This window comes from Pelodiscus sinensis, chromosome 3 (assembly GCF_052426305.1).
Source record: "Pelodiscus sinensis isolate ZL-2025 chromosome 3, ASM5242630v1, whole genome shotgun sequence".
NCBI lineage: Eukaryota > Metazoa > Chordata > Testudines > Trionychidae > Pelodiscus > Pelodiscus sinensis.
The window spans coordinates 24649873-24673373 of NC_143054.1; positions in this window are offsets into that span (position 1 = coordinate 24649873).

Sequence of the window (23501 nt, forward strand, 5' to 3'; positions counted from 1 at the left end):
TTTAGTGCATACTAGATTCACCTTGTAAATATGAAGGGAAAAAACTCTTCAAAATGGGACTGATTTACTCCTGGCTTCCACCACCAGAGGGGACAAATGCTATGCCTGGAAAAGCGATGGATGCACTGTGCCATGTATTCATCATATAAAGCATTTCCATGTTCCCTGCAGATGTGACTTTAGTGGAAGTGAGGAGTGGTGAAAAGGCATCCTGACTCCACTGAAATCAATGTCAAAACTCCCATTGACTTCAATGGAACCAGGATTTCACCCAAAGTATTTTTGACATCAGAAAAGGTTTGGATCATTCACATTTCAAGAGACATGCAGAAAATAAGGTGTGTGCCCATTTTACCATCCATACTTACACTAAATCTTGTGAAGAAAAAGAAAGTAATTTTACCTTCTAGGGGTGTAGGATAGAGGCTGTTATAAAAACATTTGCATTTGCACAAGTTTTTTGACCAGTTGAGAGTACAAAAAGGACAGTGATAATCAGAACAACTTCAGTAACAGCTTCTAGTGGTGTGCACAGAACTGGAATGGCATTTTTGTTATGTAGCCTTTGATTTAAATTCAGAGAGCAATTTCCAGATTTCATGCCCACATGTACCTGGTACAAATCCTAATTGGCAGGTTGTTGCAGAATATATTTCATGCTAGCTACTTCATTTAGAATGGTAATAGAGATATAGCCATCTTGTTAGTCTTTAAAGTGCTGCATAGTCCTGTCTTCTGTTTCATTTAGAATGGATTGGGTTGCCAGGACTGGGCCACAGCACAATTAAGAACAAAAAATATTTTTTAACTCATCTGCTTTTGTCCCTCTATGTTCCTGAGAGCTTTTTCTCACCTCCGACAACAAAAATAATTAGTAATGCATTGATGAATCAATACTCGGGTTTACAGTCAATGCATGCTAAATGCAGGTGGGAAATTTAGCAGATCATAATTCAGTGGGTGCAGAAAAGTTGTAATGCTGAAAGACAGAAAAAAAATCAGGATTGGTATAAATAAGTACATAACAAGTGCATGCCCCACTTACACGTCCATGTATGAAAATGAAGAATTTACTCACCTTGTGCAGTAACAATGGTTCTTGGTTCTTCAAGATGCATGTTCCATGGGTGCTCCACTGTAGGTGTCGGGCTTGTCCAGGCGCCGCAGATTGGAGATCTTTTCAGCCATAGTCCACCAGACCGTGCATGTGCAAAGTGCAGCTCGTGCCTTTTTGCGCCGTTTGTGTGTGCACAGTCCAGCTCCTGCCAGTTCCTCCTGAACCTCTCGGTCTGAAAGACATAAAAATAACAATACTCCAAAGAGGGGAGGAGGGCAGGTCGTGGAGCACCCACGGGACACACATCTTGAAAGACCATCATTACTGCACAAGGTGAGTAACTTCTTCTTCTTCTTCTTCTTCTTCTTCTTCGAGCTCTGTTCTGTGGGGTGCCACTGCAGATGAATTTACAGCAGTAGCTCCATAACAGGAGGAGGGGTCGGAGCTATCATGCCGTAACTGTGGAGAGCATCGCTGATACCACTGCAGCATCTGGTATAAGATGATTGGAGATGGCATAGTGTCTGGCAAAAGTCAAGTTTGAAGATCATGTGACAGCCCTGCAGATACCGTTTAGCGCCATGCCTTTGAGAAAGGTGGTGGAAGCTGCTACCATTCGAGTTAAGTGGGCTCTGGTTGCTGTTGGTAATGATCTATTGTGGAGGCCATAACATCTCTTTATGCATTCCACGATGATGGAGAAGATGCATTGCGCGGATAGTGGGTGACCCCTGGAATGCTCAGCAATGGAAATTAAAAGTGTGTTTGATTTCCAAAAGGGTCTAGTTCTCTCTATGTAAAAGGCCAAAGCTTGTCTAATATCAAGGGTGTGCAGAGGTGTTTGTTCAGGTGAGGAATGAGGTTTGGGGAAAAAGGAGCCCCACAGAAGTAGAGGGCAGTTCCTGTAGGCTTGGTGTTTGTGTGGCCACTCAGGAAAGATTCCAATGCCACCCAGCTGATTCGCAGAGCCCCCACAGCCAGGCTTTATCGTTCTCCTGGTGGTGCAAATCTGCACATGCCTCAGTGCACATCAAAGTTTATTCCACACATGGATGAAAAAAATTAGAGAGGACATTGCCCAGCCTTTTGAGTGGAGGAGGGGGACTTACTACACTCCCTCTGAAAGCCCCAGCCCAGTCCCGCCTGGAGGAGGGAAAGCGGGGGAAGAGAAGGGGCCCTGTGGAGTGCATGCTGCCCAAGCACTGCCCGACCTCTCCCTGCAGGTGGCTCGGGTTCGAGCGCCAAGCCTTCTGCAGGGAGCAGTTTGTAATGATAGCACTCACAAAGCATCCTAGAAGTGCACATAAGTGCACATAAACAGAGACTAAATAGTCTTTCTCTTTATAGTCTTGATGAGCAGTCTTTGTAGAAGAAAATATGCTCACCCCTGTGTTCTAGCATGATATGTTTTATTTTGAGTTCCCAGAAATGATAAGCCAAATAGCTATTTCTACAACTTTGAACAAGATGCATTTATTTTAAACCAGACACAAAATGACAGCTATAAAGCAGCAAACAATTTAGCTCAAAAATCTTCTTCTGTACTTTTCTTCTGATCAGAAAAAATTAATGGCAAATGGAGTGTTAAACTGGGAAGGAGTGCCTAGAATAGAGGACTGAGATGAAGAGTAAAATGTTCAGAAGTGCAACTTAGGCAACTAAATTCCATTGAAGGTCAATAAAAGTTAGACCCATACGTTATTTAGGGTCTTTTGGAAATGTTTATCTTAACCCTAGTTCTATTGCTAACTCCACCACTCATCCTCACTGAAGGTCCCCCCATGCAAAGAACCAACATAAGGTCAATGTATCGTTTTTGCCCCCTCTAAGTTCTGACGACTTTCGTTGGGTGTAAGCAGTGTGTAAGCTTACATGGAGGTTCATTTTATTCTCTGTGCTTTCATCATCCCATGTAAGTTTCAGGTTCTTTAGTTTTCTTTCCATAAAATGGGGAAAATAATGCCAAGCCACTTACATAAAGGTGCTGTGCTTATCTTATATCAATGAATGATTTATGTGAGCAACAAATGCAGGTTAGATCCTTCGCTTAGCTGTAGCTGTCTTATTGTTTCCTGATGATCATGAAATCAGAAGAGAGTCTTGATCACTCAGAGAATAGTTCAAAGCCCACTGAAGAAAATAGGATCCTTCATCTTTCAATGAACAAACTTCTTCTGGCCTGCCATTCCTATTGCGAGAAAAGCTACATAATGATCCCTTTCTTACTTTGGTCAGATTTGGGTGTGCCATTTAGGCAGACAGTGCTTTAATTTCCAGATCATAATCAGCAACAGTCAAACCGCAAAAGGAGATGGGTCAGGAACTGAGTTACCGAAGACTTCAAATCATGATTTAAAAACTTCAAGTAGAGAGAATTCACCATTTACACTAGCTTAAACCTGGAAGTAACTTATTCCCCATGCTGCAAGGAAGAGAAAAAAAGTCTCTTCCCATCTGATCCAGGGGAAAATTCCTTTCTGACCACAAATATAGTGATGAGTTTGATCCTGAGCGTGTGAGAAGACCCACATATAGAGAATTATATAACTCAGAGGCTTCCCCATATAGTATCCTATCACTAGCCACTGGAGATATTTTCTGCTAGCAGTCACAGGTTGGCTACATGCCATTGTACCTCCATACATTTACAATACTATGCCCTCCATAAATTTAACAAACTCAATTTGTTGAAGCCAGTTAGCTTTTTTTACCCTCACTACCTCCTTTGGAAGGCTGTTGCAGAACAGCCTCTGATGGTTATCAAGATTGGTTGTTAACTTGCTCTTGGTCCTGAATGGAATAATGAATTCTTTCCCATTTTGTGTTTATGGCACAAATCATTAGAGAACATGGCCCTAGACATGATCAAAATTTAATAGTAACAATACTTAGAGCTTCTTGCCTCTCAAGAGCAGAGAAAAGCAAATACTGTCAAAATATTTCCCTGGGGTGGTAAGAACAGGGCTCCTGAAGACATATTTATCATTCAACTTTTCAAAATATTAATTCTGAGGTACATATTTGCTTATGCCTAGATTTTTTTCATTGATGCTTCTGCATTATATCTGAAGGTTTGAACTTTTATTTTCAAGCATCTGATTGAATATCACTCCTAACACCTAGTGTAGCCACCGTAGTCTCTTTTCTTCTCCAGAATAATTTTTGGAGTGGGAAGGCATGTATTTGTTTTTCCTGATGTGTTGATTTATGTATTACTTTGTTCTTTATCTGTTTGCACCTCGTCAGTAAAATAACATCATGCTATCATTTCCAGAGTTCACGGGACCCTGTCAACACTTACCAGTCAAAGGTCAGCCAACCTACCAACTCATGGTTAAATAGGATAAAGAAACATTATTAATCGCAAGATGTAAAATGACAAAAAGTTTTACCGATCTATTTAATAAAATAGCATTTTTATATAGCATTTTTATCAATGTAGTATGCTGGCAATGCTAACTCTGCAATGTTATAAAATCACTTGGATGACTAATTATTGGAATGGAGAATCAGATATTTGTTTTCTAGATGACCACTGATTTATACGTTGCTTTGTTCTTTATCTGTTTATAGGTATCCGGGAGAGTCATCCCATATATCCACATGTTGCTATCTTTCTTTCATCTTCTAAGTTGTCTTTGACTAGTTCATCTTTTTTTTTTTTACTTTATCTCTCTCTGCCCTCTAAGCCTTTTGGCTTATATTTATTGCAGCCATTTACAGATTCACCGGACTCTGGCAACACTTAATAGTCAAGGGGCAACAAGCCTGTGTTAGCCTCAATCAAATAAATAAATCCACCTGTTATCCCCAATGGTGTGTCTACACAGCAAAGTTATTTTGGAATAACGGCTGTTATTCCAAAATAACTATGAGAGCGTCTATACAGCAATTCCATTATTTCGAAATAACAAATGGCTTATTCTGACTTCTATAAACCTCATTCTATGAATAATAATGCTGATTCTGAAAGAGCTATTTCAAAATAAGGTGTGTGTAGACACTCCACTGTTGCTATTTCGAAATGGTCCCTCACCAGGGACATTCTAGGTTATTCCTCCTGGGGCTCTAAATTAAGATAGCATGTCTACATGAGGGAAGCCTGCCTCAGACTAATTTTGAAGCTTCCCCACAGTGTAGAAGTGCTATTTCAAAGTAACCTGTTCCGGAATAACTAATAATAGTCACCCAGTATGACTAGGACTACATCTACACTGCACAGTTATTTTGGAATAGGCTATTCTGGAATAACTATTCCGGAATAACCTATTCCAAAATAACCGTGCAGTGTAGATGTAGCTCTAGTGACTACATCAGTTTCTGTATAACAGTCCAGCTAACAAAGTGGGTGAAATCCTGGCCCCACTGTAGTCAGAAGGAGCTTTGTCATTGACATCAGTTAAACCAAGATTTCACCCAGTATGACCATAGTATATTGATAAAGTATTTTAGCAATCAAGGGCCCAATTCATCAAAGTCATTGGCAACATTTCACAGCAACTTCAGCAGTTCTCGATCCAGCCCTTACTGACTACAACACTTTGTCTAGCAAATGGAGTCAGTGTAGCATTGTATTGTGCATAGAGTAGGGTGAGAGAGTTGAGAGAACTGAACATCTCATAGAACTGATCCCATATTACATGGCATACTGTGGGCCCAATCTTAGGGCATGTCTACATAACTCCTCTTATTTTGAAATAACAGGGGGTATGTCTACACTACCCCCCTAGTTCGAACTAGGGGGGGTAATGTAGTCATACGGAGTTGCAAATGAAGCCCGGGATTTGAATTTCCCGGGCTTCATTTGCATAAAGCCGGCCGGCGCCATTTTTAAATGCTGGCTAGGTCGGACCCCGTGCCGCGCGGCTACACGCGGCACGGACTAGCTAGTTTGGATTAGGCTTCCTCGTTCCACGAGGCGTACAGCTAGTTCGGATAGGAAGCCTAATCCGAACTAGCTAGTCCGTGCCGCGTGTAGCCGCGTGGCACGGGGTCCGACCTAGCCGGCATTTAAAAATGGCGCCGGCCGGCTTTATGCAAATGAAGCCCGGGAAATTCAAATCCCGGGCTTCATTTGCAACTCCGTATGACTACATTACCCCCTAGTTTGAACTAGGGGGGTAGTGTAGACATACCCAGGGTGAGCATCCATACTATCAAGCCTGTTATTTCAAAATAATGGGCTTGTTATTTTGAAATAATAACTCCTGCTTTAGAAAGATATACAGTGCCTGGAACCTTATGCTCCCATGGAGGCTCATTGACTTAAGTAAGACTTTGTGTGAATGTAAGATTGAGGATTTGCATATCCTTTTGGAGGATCGGAGTCTTAATTAGTAGTGTGTAGAATATTGAAAGACATCTGCTATTGGCTGGTTAAGAAGCAGGACAAAGAGTCTCTAAAAGCAGATAGTTATTTTTCTATGGGCCAGTGTCTCAGTTGGTATGAATCAGCACATTCCAGTTGGAGTCAATAGACCTCCAATGACATATATCCAGTGAGAATCTTTTCCACATGTCTTCCCCCTTTCAGTATCATAGTGCTTCTAGCACCTCCTCACCTCGGTACTTGTCAGTCCAGTCCTGAAGGTTCTGAGCCAATATCTGTTAGGTATCAAACAGTTTTTAGAAGATAAAAGAATGTTCATTATGACATGAGCAAGGAGCAGCTTAACGAGGTGATCCATGGGTCTCAAACAAAGTAAACAATATCCTAAATAAGAACTTTGTTTTTAAAGTCTAATACTAAACATCCACATTCTGTAAGGTGCATGGTATTCAGTCTAGCTGAATTCTGTGCACCTGCAGAGAAGACAGCTCAAGGGGTTAGCTGTGGATGTCAGAATTAAGGGCAACATTAAAGAAATAACCAGATTGGACTGGAGATTAATTGCATTGGTAGAAAATACAGCTGAACAATACTAGTTCTAAATTAACTATGCAATTTTATGGGGGAAATTATGGAAGAAGAATAGTAAAAGACTCCATCAGGAGCTCTTTAATGGCTGAAAATTAAAAAAAAAGGAATCCTACAAAAAAGAAGAAATATGGATGAATTGCTAAGGAGCACAAAAAAATGACACAACCATGTAGAGACAAAATCAGAAAGCCTAAGGCATAAACTTACACCTAGCAAGGGACATAAAATGAAGAATGATATTAGCTATTTTCACAACTTCACCATTTTGTTGGCTCATATTCCATTTCTAATATACTAGAAGATTTACCCAGTGTAAAGCTTGAGTCCTTAGCACAATTGACTTTTGTTTTTTAGGAAACTAAAATGAAAATGTACATGCTTCATTTGAATCATTGCTCTGGGGTATCATGAGGGGTTCAGAATACAGGCTGACCTGGCGAGAAAGGACTACCTCAGCCCTCTGTCACTGCAGCAACTTGGGGCCAGGTGACAAATGCCTCTCCCTGGCCACTGTAGCTCCAGCAGGCACAGCCAGGGAAGGGTGCTTAACCCCTGTCTTGGGCAGATCCAGGTTCATCTGCCACCGCATTCCCCTGCTACAGTGAGGAATGAAGCAAATTGTGCACTTTCTCCTCACTCCCTGATAAAGGGGAACGGCCAGCAATGTCCCCATTCAAATCGAGGGGGGCGGAAGCTTCGGCCCATCCATTTGGGTTTGTGAGAAAGATTCGGAGCTAGGACAGTCCTGATCGGGGGAGTGGGAACTGCATACTCCCGGCCAGCCCCTTGCCTCTGCCTGGTGATTCTCTTTTCAGTATAGTTTTATGAGAAGCAATCCCATTCCAGTCACATCCCATTTTCCTGCTATGGCCAAATCCTTACCTGGCTTTAAGTTATAAGAGGAAGCTGCATACTGGATTTGCTCCCATCAGCCTCCAGCTGTGTGGATAGGGCGGAAACGCAATATAAGATGTCAACTCCAGCTACATAATTTTCATAAATTACATAGCTCGAGCTGCGTCTCTTACTTCGACCTTCCCATGTAGTGTAGACCAGGCACTAGAGAGCAGAGTCTAGAGGTGCAAGATTACATAAGGATAGAGATGGTCTCTGAGCTGACAAAGAAGCTGTGCATGCTTTGAATGACACTCAGGAACCACTAGGCTTCAGATAATTAATAATATATGAACCTTATGGATTACGCAGCCTAGCGGATAGACAGTTGCATTCTGTGCTACTTGAAGTTTCTGTCCCAAATTCAATGGCTGCCCGATATATATTGTATTGTTATATACCAGATAAGAGGTCACTAAGCAAGCCCAGTGACAGGGGGAGCAAAGGGGAAAAATAAATAGGGACCAGGCATTTCAAATGGGTCTTGAGCTCCTGGCTACCACTCAGAGCTCCAGGCCCCTTTGAACTGTGGTGGGAGGGCCACTGACATTCCGAGCAGTTTTGAAAACAGGAATGAAGCCAGCACTATGGCCAAGGAAGCACTAAGGGCCTCTAGGGGTGCGTAGGCAGGCCCTCTCCCTCCTTGCCTTGGGGGCCATGGTGGCTGTCAGCCCCACTATTACTAAGTCATGAATAACTACAGCCAAGTCCATATTTGAGTAGAGAGGGAGTAATCTTACCACACAGGTATTTCTAAAAGTGCTTTTAGACACCTATATTTCCTGAGAGGAACAAGCAGGGATATGAAGTACCCTTAAACAGCATGTATTCTGTATCAAGAACTCTCTGTCTCCTTGGCAAAGCTAGAGTGAACCCCGTTCAAAGAATTCAGAACTATAAAATAGCATTTGATAATATCTCTTAGAAGTCTTCCTCTTTAAGATGAGGCAATGGGATTTGGTGAATGCCTACTCTATTCAGTGGCATGTACTTCTGTGCTACTTTGACCTTTATAGTATTCTCTGTTTTGATTGTATTGTCATTCATTTCTCACCCCCTTACAACTGCATCTTTGCCAGTCTGAGAATTGAAATCTGGAATATTTAGAGTATGCAAAACCACAGTGAATTTGTCTCTTGGGATTTACATGCATGGGTACATGAATCCATTATTCAATACTCCCACAGAATGGGAAGTTCATCAGTGGCAAACATTAATGTAATATTTGAGATGCATTCAGATTCTGTTATATAACTCCGGTTCCTATAACATCTAAAGGAGACTCCTTAGCATTGCTAATGATCTATAACCTTCATTATCTCTCCAGTCATTCCTTTAATAAAAAGATCTCAATCATTATAATCTCTTATGTAAAATCCAAGCACTAAAAAATAAAGCATTGACAACCAGCACTGCTGTAACATAATTTAGAAATAAAGGACAATGGTAAACATTGTAATAACAAATTACTTTATGTTGCCTTTTACATTCCATTACATTTATTTGTTAATAGTTATTGATGGATTCTGAATGACAAGAGAACTTCATGATATTAAAGGCTTCTATCAAATACAGTGAGGGTTTTTTTATTTTGTAGGGCATATTGTATTTCAAACCTGATTTCAACCATAAATGGCTAGCAAGCAGTGGTGTAGCTGCACTTGTGTTAACATAAACAAGGAAATATGCTATTTGCACAGATATGGTTTACCCTGATTTGTAAATAGGGGCAAGTTACAATTTCCCTTCTGTGTGCTCGGAGTGAAATCTTGGACCTACTGAAATCAATATGGGTATGTCTACACTACCCCACTAGTTCGAACTAGCGGGGTAATGTAGGCATACCGCACTTGCAAATGAAGCCCGGGATTTGAATTTCCCGGGCTTCATTTGCATAAGCGGGGCGCCGCCATTTTTAAAACCCCGCTGGTTCGAACCCCGTGCAGCGCGGCCACACGGGGCACGAACTAGGTAGTTTGAACTAGACTTCCTAGTTCGAACTACCTAGTTCGTGCCCCGTGTAGCCGCGCTGCACGGGGTTCGAACCAGCGGGGTTTTAAAAATGGCGGCGCCCCGCTTATGCAAATGAAGCCCGGGAAATTCAAATCCCGGGCTTCATTTGCAAGTGCGGTATGCCTACATTACCCTCCTAGTTCGAACTAGGAGGGTAGTGTAGACATACCCTATGAGTGGTCCCATAGACTTCAGTAAGGACAGGATTTCAGGCTAGGAGTTTGTTCTGGTACAACCATGCTATATTCATTCATTTCAAGCAAAAGTGAAAGTAGATTCAAAAGGTTAGATCAATAAGGAAACAAAAACAATATCTGAGGGCTGTCACATGAAGAACACATATGCATACTAGAGAGTTTTCAAGCATTACATATGGTGAAATTTGTTTGCACAAAACAACCATAGAATGAATTTAAACACTGAATATATTTGCATAAATAAGTATCTCTACAAACAAGTACACAATATAGATGAAGTCTTCCAAAAGTGATTGGTAAATTTGGTCATCTCAGGTTTGGTATACGCATCTTGAAACATCATATGGGGGCTGATTTTTAGAAAAAGCTAAAAAAAACCCTTTTCCACTTCTGAAAAGCAAGCCCCTTTAAACTGTTTGATATCGAGCAACCAAAAACTGAGGCATATAAAGTAATTAGTTAATTTTGAAAATCTTGACCCATGGCTTGTTTTTTGTTTTGAATTGCCTCCCCTACCGGACCTGTAATTAAATGATACAGCTCTGTACAGATAGCCTGTTTGGTTCTTTCAGCTGATATGGGCCTCAGAATTCTAAAGTTCATATGCTTCACAATCACAACGAGGTTCTGTCTTCTCACAACCACTATGACATTGATAGGTCATTCCCATTTTATTGTTGGGGACCTGAAGCACGGGATAGGTTTAGCAATTTATCCAAAATCACATATAAATTCTGCAGCTGAGCCAGGAATTTAGTCTAGGACTCTTGAGTCCTATTGTCTTTTCCTCACTACTAGACCAATTTTCCCGTGCCTACATGCATTGAAATCAGCTATATTTTTTCCTCAGGAGACGAGAGTTCAACACCTTAGTTTCTGATATTCCATGCAAAGCAGGAATATCCAGGCTGCTAGCCACATTCATCCAGTTAGCAATCAGCACTATGAAAATATCATCAGCCAAACAGTGCCAATGTAGGCTAAAATGAAACAAAGTCACATTCTGTGATTTACTGTATGAGCTGAGCAGAGAAGAAATGAAAATTATGTAGCAATGATTTTACTAATGGGAATCAGGTTTTGTAGCCCTGGTTTCAATTCACTACTCTTGAGCTGTTCTTATTATGAATGCTTCCTCTTCAGAAAAATGCCTTCATAGTGTATAAATTAATAAATCATCCTTAGGTAAACACTAAAAGCATGTATTTCATTAGGAAATAATGTGATTTGTGTATATATACTTAAAAATAAGCAACATCATTCAAATACATTAGCACTGCATCTCATATAACTAAATCTCTATGGATTCTGAACTCACAACAGAGGATTTATGTCTGCTGATCTTTGCTCTTTTTACTTTATGTAGAGCTGGCAACGGGTACAGCAAATAGCATGCTTAATGATGAATAATTGGTAAAAACCTTCCCATGATGTAACCCATGTCTGCTAGGTGTGATTCTCTGTCTCTCTCTAGTGGCACTTACACTACTTGGAGATTAATGAATCTATGATAGCCTTAGCTCAGAGGTATTGGCTTTTAGCTCATGCAGTTGAAGCTCATGCAGTTAGCTCTGAAAGTTCCCTGGTTTGATTCTACCCCCCCATGATCAGAGTCTGTTGGTGTTACAATGACACATCTCTATCTAGGTCAAGAGTTACACAAAATCCATCTGACCTCATCAAATGCTGGTATTCCTGTAGTCAATTGATCAAGTTTTTCCAGATACTCCCAAGACAGGGCATGTATTTGGGATGGTTTGCTAAGTCTATAGAACTCTGCTAAAATACACCCATTTGAATGTATGGAAGATGGAATATATTACATGAGGAAAGAGAAGCACCTTTAAGGTAATAGAAAACAGAAATAGAGACAGAGTTAGCAATGGAGACAGTTTTTCTCGGGATGCCTATGTTTCATTCTTCATTATGCTACTGACAAACTCTTGACCACGGGCATTACAGTTAAACTACCTATGTCTCAGTTACCTATCTGCAATATGGACATGATATTTGATCACTTCAAAGAGTAAAAGCTTATCTAATGGTCATAAAACACACTGAGGTCCCTCAGACATAGGGTACTATATGAATGCAGATTATTTTTGCATATGCACATTTATTAGGAAAGAATAAAGAATGTTCCCAAGAGCCACTGTGGAGGCTCTGACACATCAATGAGCTATGGGTATCATATGTGGTTTATGCAAAAAGAATTTGCTGAAAGTTCAACAATGCAGAAAATGCAGAACACATTGTCCTAAAATATCCCCAGTATTAGAACTTCAGACAGAAATATAAGCAATCAGAGTCTCAACACACATCTGAAAGAACTGTAAGGAGAATTCAGCCATCAGTGACTTGCACTCCCACATACACGAACGTCAGAGATCCAGACAATAGGCTGATTCAAGACAATGAATGCACAAGAAAAAAGTCACTGTTTTTCCTTCTCTATCTGCAATGCTAATTTTTTCCCAAATGAATGCCTGCTAAACAGATCCAGTTTTGAAATTGCTTCTTTCAAAGTTGAGATCATCTAATATACTGGGGACAATTTCATTTCAGCTTGACTCTGCATATCAACTTTTCCCTAAGAAATCCATACATTATCACAAATGCATAGTGTGCTGGTATAAAGACAATATGCTGGGTTATTTGCTGTTGAGAGTACATCACTGGTATTAGGATCAGAATTGCAGAAGGATGAAAAGCACTGGACATTAGTAACAAGAATAATATACATATTCTAGTAGATGGTGTCTAGATACAAAGCAACTAAGCCACACTTTTCTAGCATCTTTCGTGGAAGGATCCCCAAAACCCTTTACAAATATTAGATAAGCCTCATAAACACCTCAATTTAGCAGGTAACTATAACTGCTATATTGGCAGATGGTAAGACAGGTACACAAAGGCTGTGTCTACACTGGCACCCTTTTCCATAAAAGGGATGCTAATGAGACACTTTGGAATTGCAAATTCTGCATGGGATTTAAATACCCCCCGCAGCATTTGCATGAACATGGCTGCCGCTTTTTTCCGGCTCGGGGTTTTGCCGGAGAAAAGCGCCAGTCTAGACGGGATCTTGCGGAAAACAAGCCCTTTTTTGGGCTTATCCCTTGAAAGTAGGAATAAGGGATCTTCCAGAAAAGGGCTTATTTTCCGCAAGATCCCGTCTAGACTGGCACTTTTCTCCGGCAAAACCCCAAGCCAGAAAAAAGCGGCAGCCATGTGCATGCAAATGCCACGGGAGATATTTAAATCCCCCGCAGCATTTGCAATTCCGACTGGTCTCATTAGCATCCCTTTTCCGGAAAGGGGTGCCAATGTAGACACAGCCAAAGAGGTTAAGTGACTTAATCAAAGCCACACAGTGAGACATTGCTCATTAAAAAACAGAACCTAGGAGTGCCATAATCTATGCACCCTATGTTATGTGGCATACTACTCATCTAGGAGCCCTAGAGTTACAAAGAGTCTAACTCCATCTGCCAGAGTGCTATCCATTGTCTTTCTCCATGGCTTGTGGCCTAAAGCAGAGACTGAATTTCTTAATTGTCCTCTCCCACCATTAAAATTTATATGGTGTTAGCACTAAGAAGGCACAGTCAGAACCAGGAGCTCATTTTACTGGTCACTGGACAAATCAGAGAAAGTGGCATTATCCCAGCCCTATCCAGCTTGCATTATAAGGCAAAGGATGAAAGATGTTGGCAAGAGGGATAAAATGAAATCTATACCATTTGTATTGAAGTGTATGCATATAGGTATAAATAGGTAGACCATTCCCCATTCCCTGCTTGGAAGTTTCATTTTTGACTCCACTTCCTGGATTCCTGATCCAGACAGGGAGTCTCAAGAGAGATTGTAAAACCTCACAAGTAACTGAACAAGGGTTTGCTACAACCTTATGATTAAAGGAAAGACTATGTTTCACCCTGACCTGTACGCTTATTAGTCTCTGAATGACTCTATAACATCTTTTCATGGATATCCCATCACTAGTTCAAACTTACCAAGACAGAAACTGAACCTACTTATCTTCCTGGCCAAGACTCTTCTTCCTTCTTTCTTCACATGGAATCACAAACCTGCTATGCACCCTCCTCTACAGTCACATGTCCTGGGTGCAATTTTTTTCTCTTTCTTCTTCAAAAAATCATCAATGTTTAAGGCCATAAGAAATGGTTATGATCATTTTTCTGGACTTTCTCTTACACAACAAAGGCTCACCCAGTAATTTCTGAACCAGGCCCATGTTTGAGTTGTTTCTTTTTAGAACAACAGCATCTTGATTTAAAGACTTCAAAGGATGGAGATCTGTGGCAGGGTGCTTGCCCTGCACTGGCCCTTTAAGGGCAAACCCCAGCCCAGAGCAAGGGTTGGGAGTAATGCCCCAGCTGAGGCAGGCCTCATGAATTAGGTCCCAGCTGGGGCCTATAAAAGGAAGAACTCCTGGAGAGGGGGGGGGGGGGGGAAGATGGGCTGCTGCTCTGGGAGGAGAGCAGGGAGGGCCTAGCTGCTAGGGGAGCAGGAGGCTCCCTGGAGTGAAAGCAGCGCTGGGGAAGCAAGGCAGGGTGAGGAGAGCTCAGGCCAAGTAAGCTCCTCAGCTGCTGGGCCTGAAACACGGCCCATGGTGTAACAACTACCCCCGGAAGGGGGCCCAGAGATTTGTGTGGGCACTGCTGGAGGGCAGTGTCCTGAAAAGGATGCTGTGACCAGGAGAAAGAGTGGAGATACCACCTGAAGGAAGGCACCCAGCAAAGGTGTGAAAGAGCTAATTCCTAGGACAGCCAGCTGGTGATGCTGCACTGGTGAGTTGGCCCCCTCGTAAGATCCCCCAGCATACCAGATAAAATATTCCAGTGGCTAATTGACCCCTCTGTTAAAAATATGTAGTTAATTTCCAGTCTGAATCTATCTATTTTTAGCTTCCTGCCAAACTTTTCTTCCTTATCAGTACTTGTAGCACTATCCTGCCATTTTACTTTTTCTACAGTTGCTAGTACTCTGACTTACCCCTAGTCCTAGTTCTAGCGCTCTTATCCAGACCCTGCTTTTAGCTGGTCTTGACTTCTGCAACTTCACATTCCCTACCCCCAATCCTTTTGCTGGGTTTTCTTAGGCTTCTACACCATACCAAATGTAGATCCAAAATCTAGGTGGCTGTGTCTAGACTGGCAAGTTTTTCCGCAAAATCATCTGCTTTTGTGGAAAAACTTGCCAGCTGTCTACACTGGCCACTTGAATTTCCAGAAAAGCACTGATGATCTCATGTAAGATCATCAGTGCTTTTCTGGAAATACTATGCTGCTCCCGTTCAGGCAAAAGTCTTTTTCCGAAATACTTTTGCGCAAAAGGGCCACTGTAGACAGCACAGTACTGTTTTCCGCAAAAAAGCCCCGATCGCAAAAATGGTGATCGGGGCTTTTCTGCGGAAAAGCGTGTCCAGATTGGCCATGGACGCTTTTCTGCAAAAAGTGCTTTGGCAGGATGCTTTTCCGCAAATCTAGACGTGCTTTTCTGAAAATGCTTTTAACGGAAAACTTTTCCGTTAAAAGCATTTTCAGAAAATCATTCCAGTGTAGATGTAGCCGGTGTGTCTTACTTGACTGAGCAAGGGGGTCTAGAAATTCTCTTTGCTTCTGGGGTAAAACAACAACACAGTATATAGTATTACATAATCATACAACATTAATTTAGAAATATAAAACATATTTTACCACTAACCATTCTGAAGAATGCTGCTAGGGTAGAATTCAGCAGCTATTTAAAGTAACTCTACTCTAGGTTAGCAGAGAAAATGAAGAATGCTGCAATTGAAATTGCAGTCTGATATTAGGTGATGAGCCATAATAAAGTCAAATAAATAAAGATAAAGTAAAAATCAGTGTGCTCTCAGAAGTGAAAGATTCACCAGATGGTCTTTTTCATAAATATTTCCAGATTCAAATGACTTCCGGATGGGCTTGGATGCTACAATGTTCACAATGACCGGCATTTCAGATTGTACAGTTCAGAACATCTGTAAGCTCTTGAAACAGATTGAAACAAAAGCCCAGTCTTTATTTGGGAGGTTTGTATGTGAGAGCTGAAACAATTCTCTCCCTTGCTTATTTTGAGGGTTAGGGAAAACTAAACTAATGCTGGTTCGACCTTTTGCAGGTCCAAGACATAGAGCTACAGCTAAATCAACTTGATTGATGCAAGGAGACAAACTCACATTCTTTTTCATTCATACTCTGAACTACTGAAGACAAAACTATGTCAAACCACGAAAGCTTCACAAAAAGGAAAGCACAATTTACCACCTAGGAGAATAAAAGAAAAAAAATCACTACAGTGTTTAGGAAAGAGTTACAGTGAACCATTAAACCTGGTGAACATTCTGAATGTATTGACTTCTGGATATATTGTTTTTCATACAATGCAAACAGCTTGTATGTCTTCTAACCTTCTAGAGGGTATGTCTACACTAGCCCCCTAACATGAACTAGGGATGCTAATGTAGGCATTCGAAGTTGCAAATCAAGCCTGGGATTTAAATATCCCATGCTTGATTTGCATCTTCTCAGCTGGTCGCCATTTTTGAAATTTACAACTCCGGACTAACTGCCCATGTCTACTACACACGGCAGGGACCCAGTATTTCGAATTAAAGCCCTAAATCAAACTACCTGTTATTCCTCCTGCAAGTCCTGCCATTAGTCCAGACTTGTAAATTTCAAAAATGGCGACCGGCTGGGAAGATGCAAATCAAGGACAGGATATTTAAATCCTGGGCTTGATTTGCAACTTCAAATGCCTACATTAGCCTCCCTAGTTCAAACTAGGGGGCTAGTGTAGACATACCCAGAGAGAGTGTAAATATTTTGCAGTGCTTGGAAGAGGATTAACATACCTACTACAAATTATTTACTGAGTAAATAATACCCTATTTCCAAAATGCATGCATAAGCATTGTGTCAGTAATAAAACACAAGAACAAAATAAAGAGAAAATAGCTGTCTGACAGATGAAATCAGCTTTGGACAAAATAAAGTATTAGAAGGCCTTTTTTTCTCTTGTATATTGGGATTATGGTAATGTATATTTGCATAATGTAAATGTAGAGCAAATCCATCTTCTGAATTTTCTGAGATTGCTTGTATAATTTGTAGTAATCTCTCGCTTTTAGATGGCATTTTAATGAGTCAATCTCAAAGTGGTTACCAGGAAGTCAGTATTGTTATCCCCATTTTACAGATGGGAACACTGAGGCACAGAGAGTTTAAGTGACTTTCCAATGGTCACCAAGGGGGTCAGCGTCTCTCCTCACTTCTGATTTAGTCCATGTGTTATTGCCAAAGTAGGTCCAGATACCTGTGGATAGAACTTTATACTTATGTGTATCGGTAACGGACTTAGTGGGGCTCTCTGCAGGTGTCTGGTTCTATGCAGCCTGACCCAGTAGCAGTATTAGAGCCACAATTAGCACAGCTAACCACAGTGTGGTCCTGTTCAGAATCAAACATAGCACAGAACAGTTAATTCTGTGTTTGGTCACATATAACTAATAGAAACCATTCTGTGTCCACTCACTCATTAAACACAGAGCGGCAATCACTGGATAGTAATGATGTTTCATCACTAATGATCTGAATTAGATTTTAAAGGATGTCCTAGGACTCAATCCTACCACAAAAGCAACGAGTAGTCCTGTGGCACCTAGCTATGCCTGGCTCTGTCCCCTAGACAAGAAAGGAGCCTTGATCCTACAGACATAGAAACATTTGCTAAATTCTACTTAAATGAATAGCCCCATTGACTTCAATATTCACATGCCTAGTGCTCAATGCATGCCTCAATATCCTGCAAAACTGGGGTCCAATCTTGTAGTTGCACCACCTATGGAACTCATATTACAATCAATGGGAAGTCTGTATAGGAGGCTTCATTCTGCAGGGTGCTGAGCACTCTGGTCCTGCTTCAGCAAGGATGTTCTTAAGTGCCATGGGATAGCCCCCATGAAGGGATTTCACATACAGAGTTTCATTGGAATAATCACTTCTATCAGGCCTCCAATTAAACTGTACATTGAAATGTGAGAGTGAAAAAATTAAACATCTCACAGGTAAACTGGATTTTTACTATGCAGAAACAGGCTGTAACAATTGGCTCTTTCCCCTTCCTATTCAGGAAATGGATCATTTCTAACACAGGAGAAAGTAAACACAAGTATCTCTTTGTTGTCGCGGCTTTGTCACCTTCCTGTGTTTGTTCCAAGGTTTGGCAAGGGACTGCATGGCCAAGCACATCTTAAATGTCTTGTGATCACTTCTCGCATTCCTGAGTTCAGAGACTATCTACTCCAGGCTCTTACTCACAATCAGATACTATGGTTTGGTAACCTGATATATAAAAGCACCCGAAAGAAAGGATCTATTGCATATTAGTAGTTTTTTGATGCAATTGCAAGACATAAAGAGGAGGAGAAGGGGGAACTAGCTAGCTAATGGTCAACAGACCCCCAGTGAATGCTCTGTAGACCACTGGTTTAAAACCTTCTGTGACGGGGCTGCCCCACCCCGCACTCAAACCCAGGGAAACCACTTGGTACTGGGGGCGGAGAGGGCCCCACCCACACAGCCCTACTGGGCATGCTCCAAGGGAAGCATTGGTATAAAAGTCTGCTTGTCTGCTCAGATGGGGCAGACAGCGGCCAGAGGTGGAGGGAGCACCCAACTGCCGAGGAGGGAGTCGACGGGATGGCTGACCGCACCGCTGCCAGGCCCAAGCCAGGCCCGACCCCAACGAAGGAGCCGCCGGCCGACACCCCGGGACCAAGGCACCGAGCCGGACACTGCCAACCCCGACGCTGACTGGGGAAGTGCCGCTACAGCCACCCGACCAACGCCGACAGGTGGGGCCGCTGCAGGCAGGGCGCAGGGGGTAGGAAGTGACCCAGGGCAGGGAGCTGGAAAAGCCCCTGAGGGCTCGGTGCGTTGCGGGGAGGACCCCCCCCCCCCCGCCGAGCCAATGGTGGGAGCCACCCTCCCCTGCTGCCCAGAACCCCGGCGAGTGGGAAGCTCAGCCAGAGGACTAGGCTGCAGAGCCGGCATCCGGAGGACTAGGCCAGGAGGCCGTAGTTCCCCTAAGAGAGGGGCATTGTACTTTGGGGGCTAGGCCCAGGTGGGCTGAATTATGCCCCAGATGGGGGTGGCAACCCCAAGCCAGGGGGGAGCCCCCCGACACCTTCCAATAAAGAATTTTTATGGAGCAGAAAATGTGCATTTTATACCCAATTTTTCATATATTTAGAGCAAATCTTTCAATCTGAAAAATCTCTAGTGGTTGTATAACTGAATGACCAAATTCTGCAATCCTTACTTCTGCAAAATTCTCATTGACATTCCTGAACAAATAGACTCACAGATATACACACAGGCAGACTCACATACATATACACTCTAACATACAGAGATATCTATAATCACGTCTTGATATGTGGCACCTTGATGGTTTGATGCAGCCGCTGTTTAACTGTAGGCACCAATACAACAGAACATTTTGGCTACGTCTAGACTAGCATGATTTTCTGCAAATGCTTTTAACGGAAAAGTTTTCCGTTAAAAGCATTTGCAGAAAAGAGTGTCTAGATTGGCACAGACATTTTTCCGCAAAAGCACTTCTTGCAGAAATGCGTCTGTGCCAATCTAGACGCACTTTTGCACAAAAAAGCCCCGATCGCCATTTTTGCGATAGGGACTTTTTTGTGCAAAACAAATCTGAGCTGTCTACACTGGCCCTTTTACACAAAAGCTTTGCACAAAAGGACTTTTGCCCAAATGGGAGCAGCATAGTATTTCTGCAAGAAGCACTGATTTCAGACAGTAGGAAGTCAGTGTTCTTGCGGAAATTCAAGCGGCCAGTGTAGACAGCTGGCAAGTTTTTCCGCAGCTGATTTTGCGGAAAAACTTGCCAGTCTAGACACAACCATGAAGAATGAAAAGGGCAATAACAGCCATATTCATGCTGACTGAAAATAGAGGGGGAATTCAAATGAAACCTCTGACCGAATATTTTTCACCTGCTTGCATGAAAAGTTACACCTAAAAATACTAAAGATTTCAACTTGTACCTGTGAAGTTAATGCAAGTTTGGATATTGATCCCAATGGGAGCTGTATCAGATCTATCACAGGGAAAGATGCATCCATTTTTTTCAGTTGGACATTTGCTCCTTTTGCATTTAGTTGGTCAGTTTTCTTTGTTATTAGTGAGTTAATTAATTTCCTTTACCCTTAGTCAATCTCAAGGTATTAGTCAATCAATTTAAGTTGATGGGTTCCGTTTAAAGGATTCTGCAAAACAATATAAATTTACATTTTTAGGGTTTTTTCCATTTTAATGTAAAGTTTTATAAAGTTACATCTGCTATGATATATTTCAATTAAGCATTTTAAAGATATAGATAATTTCAAGGGGATGTGTGTGTGTGTGTGTGTGTGTGTGTGTGTGTGTGTGTGTGTGTGTGTGTGTGTGTGTGTGTGTGTGTGTTAGAAAACCCAAACATGGTAATATTGTGTTAGTTCATCAGAAAAGCTGAAAAGGTTTCACTGCCTACATGGAATAAAATTCCAGGAGGTTCCATTTGTACAAACCATTCAATTTGTAACAGTCTTTCAGTGGTAATGATCCAATATGTTATGTGGAACAGGTAAGGGAAACATTTTTTAAATATAGGATGTTTATCTTGATTGTAGCCAACTCCATGCTCCATAGTTCAATACAAAATTAATCCCTACCTGTGTAAGATGAAATCCTGGCCTGGCTGAAGTGAATTTGAGTTTTGCCATTGGCTTCAATACGTCCAGGATCTCACTCCTTGACCTCTTTTGGCCTGTAAGAAAGGTGAAGACACAGAGTACCCACACTACTGTCCTTTACCTCCTGCAGAAGAGGTGTGGCTAATATTGCAGAGGGCGAATGTCCTTTAAGAAGGGTTATAATATACGATAAAATATTCTTAATTGTCTGGTCTTTGGTCTTTTAAAATTCATCTGAATTAAAGACTAGTTTATGAATGAGTTTAGAATGATTAGATTTTTATCAACTGTACACCCACAAACCAACAAAACAATACTTCCATCTGTAATAGTCAAAATTTACAGCTAAGTAAAGAACAAATAATGCTGCTTGAGACTTTTTGATTTAAGGAGATTTATTATTTTGTATAATTTGACATGTGAAATTGATAATTTGTGCTTCAACAGTTATAAAACTTTACCTTTTTGAAGCTCAGTGCTTACTATAATTAAATAATTGTCTGAACCCTCTTAATTTTCCAGAATTGTGCAAAATTTTCATTATCAAAAAATCCTTAAAACCCATAATTTTGCACAACTGTGAAAATGTATATAAATAAAAATGTTTTAAAATAAACATCAATGGTATGTGTAAAAATTATTTTAAAATGAAAACAGGCTTGTGCCAAATCTGTTTTTGAATTAACCCAAGGAGATCAAAGAGAATACAGATGACACATAGGGAAAATAGCTTTAGCAATAGTTAATAAACACACCAAGGTGTCAGAGATGGGATTATTGTGCTTTCAGTAGCTAAACTGTGTTATCTGCATTTTCCTACTTCATTTGTCTAGATCAGCTCCAGGGAATGGCAGAAATGGGAGGAAGAGAGCAAAATATTATTTTACTGAGTGTCTTGTGATGTACATAATAAATCTAGCAAAAGGCCTTGAATGGGCTTGACTGTTCACTGATGACAACAGACCCTACCTTACATGTCATGACCCCTGGAGTTCTGAGGGGCATGACTCTGAAAGGGTTAATCTTTCCCACCTGTTGTTGACCACAGAGCAAGCTCCCCTGGTAGCTTTCTTACCATGAGAATGTGACCTCTGACCTTTGAGCAGGAGTGGGCCAAGATACAGTAAGAACGCTCTGTGACAGAGAGCCAAGCTATTTTCTTAAATAAAATGCAGCTCATCCATCCCATAATATTTTAGTCAGCTGTCTCCAGCACCAAAGCAGACTGTGCAGCATCAGAAAAGTGGATGGGGGAGGGAGTGGAGTTTGAGGCAAATAAGAAATTTCAGTCCACAAGGGTTACAATGGAGTGTATAGTGAGTTATTATTTTCTGCTTCTCTTATGGGAGTATTTGGAGTATCCCTTCATGGACAAAAAAAAATGGCCTTTAGAAAAAATAAAAATGTTTAAATTATGTGGCAATGGAGACACAACACAGCAAAAGGCAAAAAGTTCACAGTAAAGGCTGGGGCTGCACACAGGCAATACAGCTGTTGCAGTCTAGTGAATATACATCTATTTACAATGGACCAAGTATTTCTCTGCGTTACACAAGGGTGCATGCAGGGAAAGGCCACAGAAATGGAGATGAGGAAGGTTGAGGGAAGAGGGTTTTGTGTGAGTTGACTAGTACAGCTCATATGGAAATGGCTGAATTATCCTCTTCCACAGGAAAACACATGGGTTTGGGGGAGGGGGAGCATAAGGGTAAGTCATCTTTATAAAAATTCCCTTAGTGAATCTCTGTAAAGATTCCCTCAGCGAACTGTCCCCTTAGAAGAAAAATGATCCCGTGATTAAGGGACTCAGTCTCACTTAGGAAACCTGTACTATAGTCCCTGCTCAGTTAGAGAAAATCATTTAAGACTTGTCCCTACAATGCACCAACCGCAGCAGTGAAGTATAAATTGTGTTCAGTGCCAATGTGCCACATACTAAATGGCCTGTGTTGATCCTGCTGGTGTGTACTGAAAGTTCCCTCATGTGCACTAACATAGTCCTATTTAAATCCAATTTTTCTTTTCTTTTGCATATTCACGGTTTTGGCTGAAATCACAACAGAAACAGTAATATTAATGATGATGCAATAACAATATTCTGAGTATAGCTATTATTTACTTTGATTAGCACTTACTCCATCAAGTAGTAAAGCCTTCCCTCATGAGTATTGTAAATGCTTACCAATCAAAGAGAGAGACACAATAAAACCCTTAACATACAATATTTTAATTCCTTTATCTCAAAGCAATTCCCATTTGCAATAACATAGGAAATACGATGGCAAACAAATTGTTGGCATGTTCTTGTTGGCATGTTCTTTCGTGTAAGAAAACTTCTCACAAGATTTCCACCTTGGTTTTCTGCATCAAAGAAAAGCATATAAGTTCAGTCCTCCAGAAAGAGCCAAAACTTCTGAGATTTTTCTATGATTATTATGTAATCAACAGCACTGCAGAATTTCCTTATAGCCACTATGCCTATTCTATAGATTTACAACAAAATTATCCTCTCAGATCCTCATGGAAATTTGTAGTGAAATCCTGCCCCCACTGGAGTTTTGCCACTGATTTAATTGAGACCAGATTTTACCTATGGACTTCATGGCAGGGGTG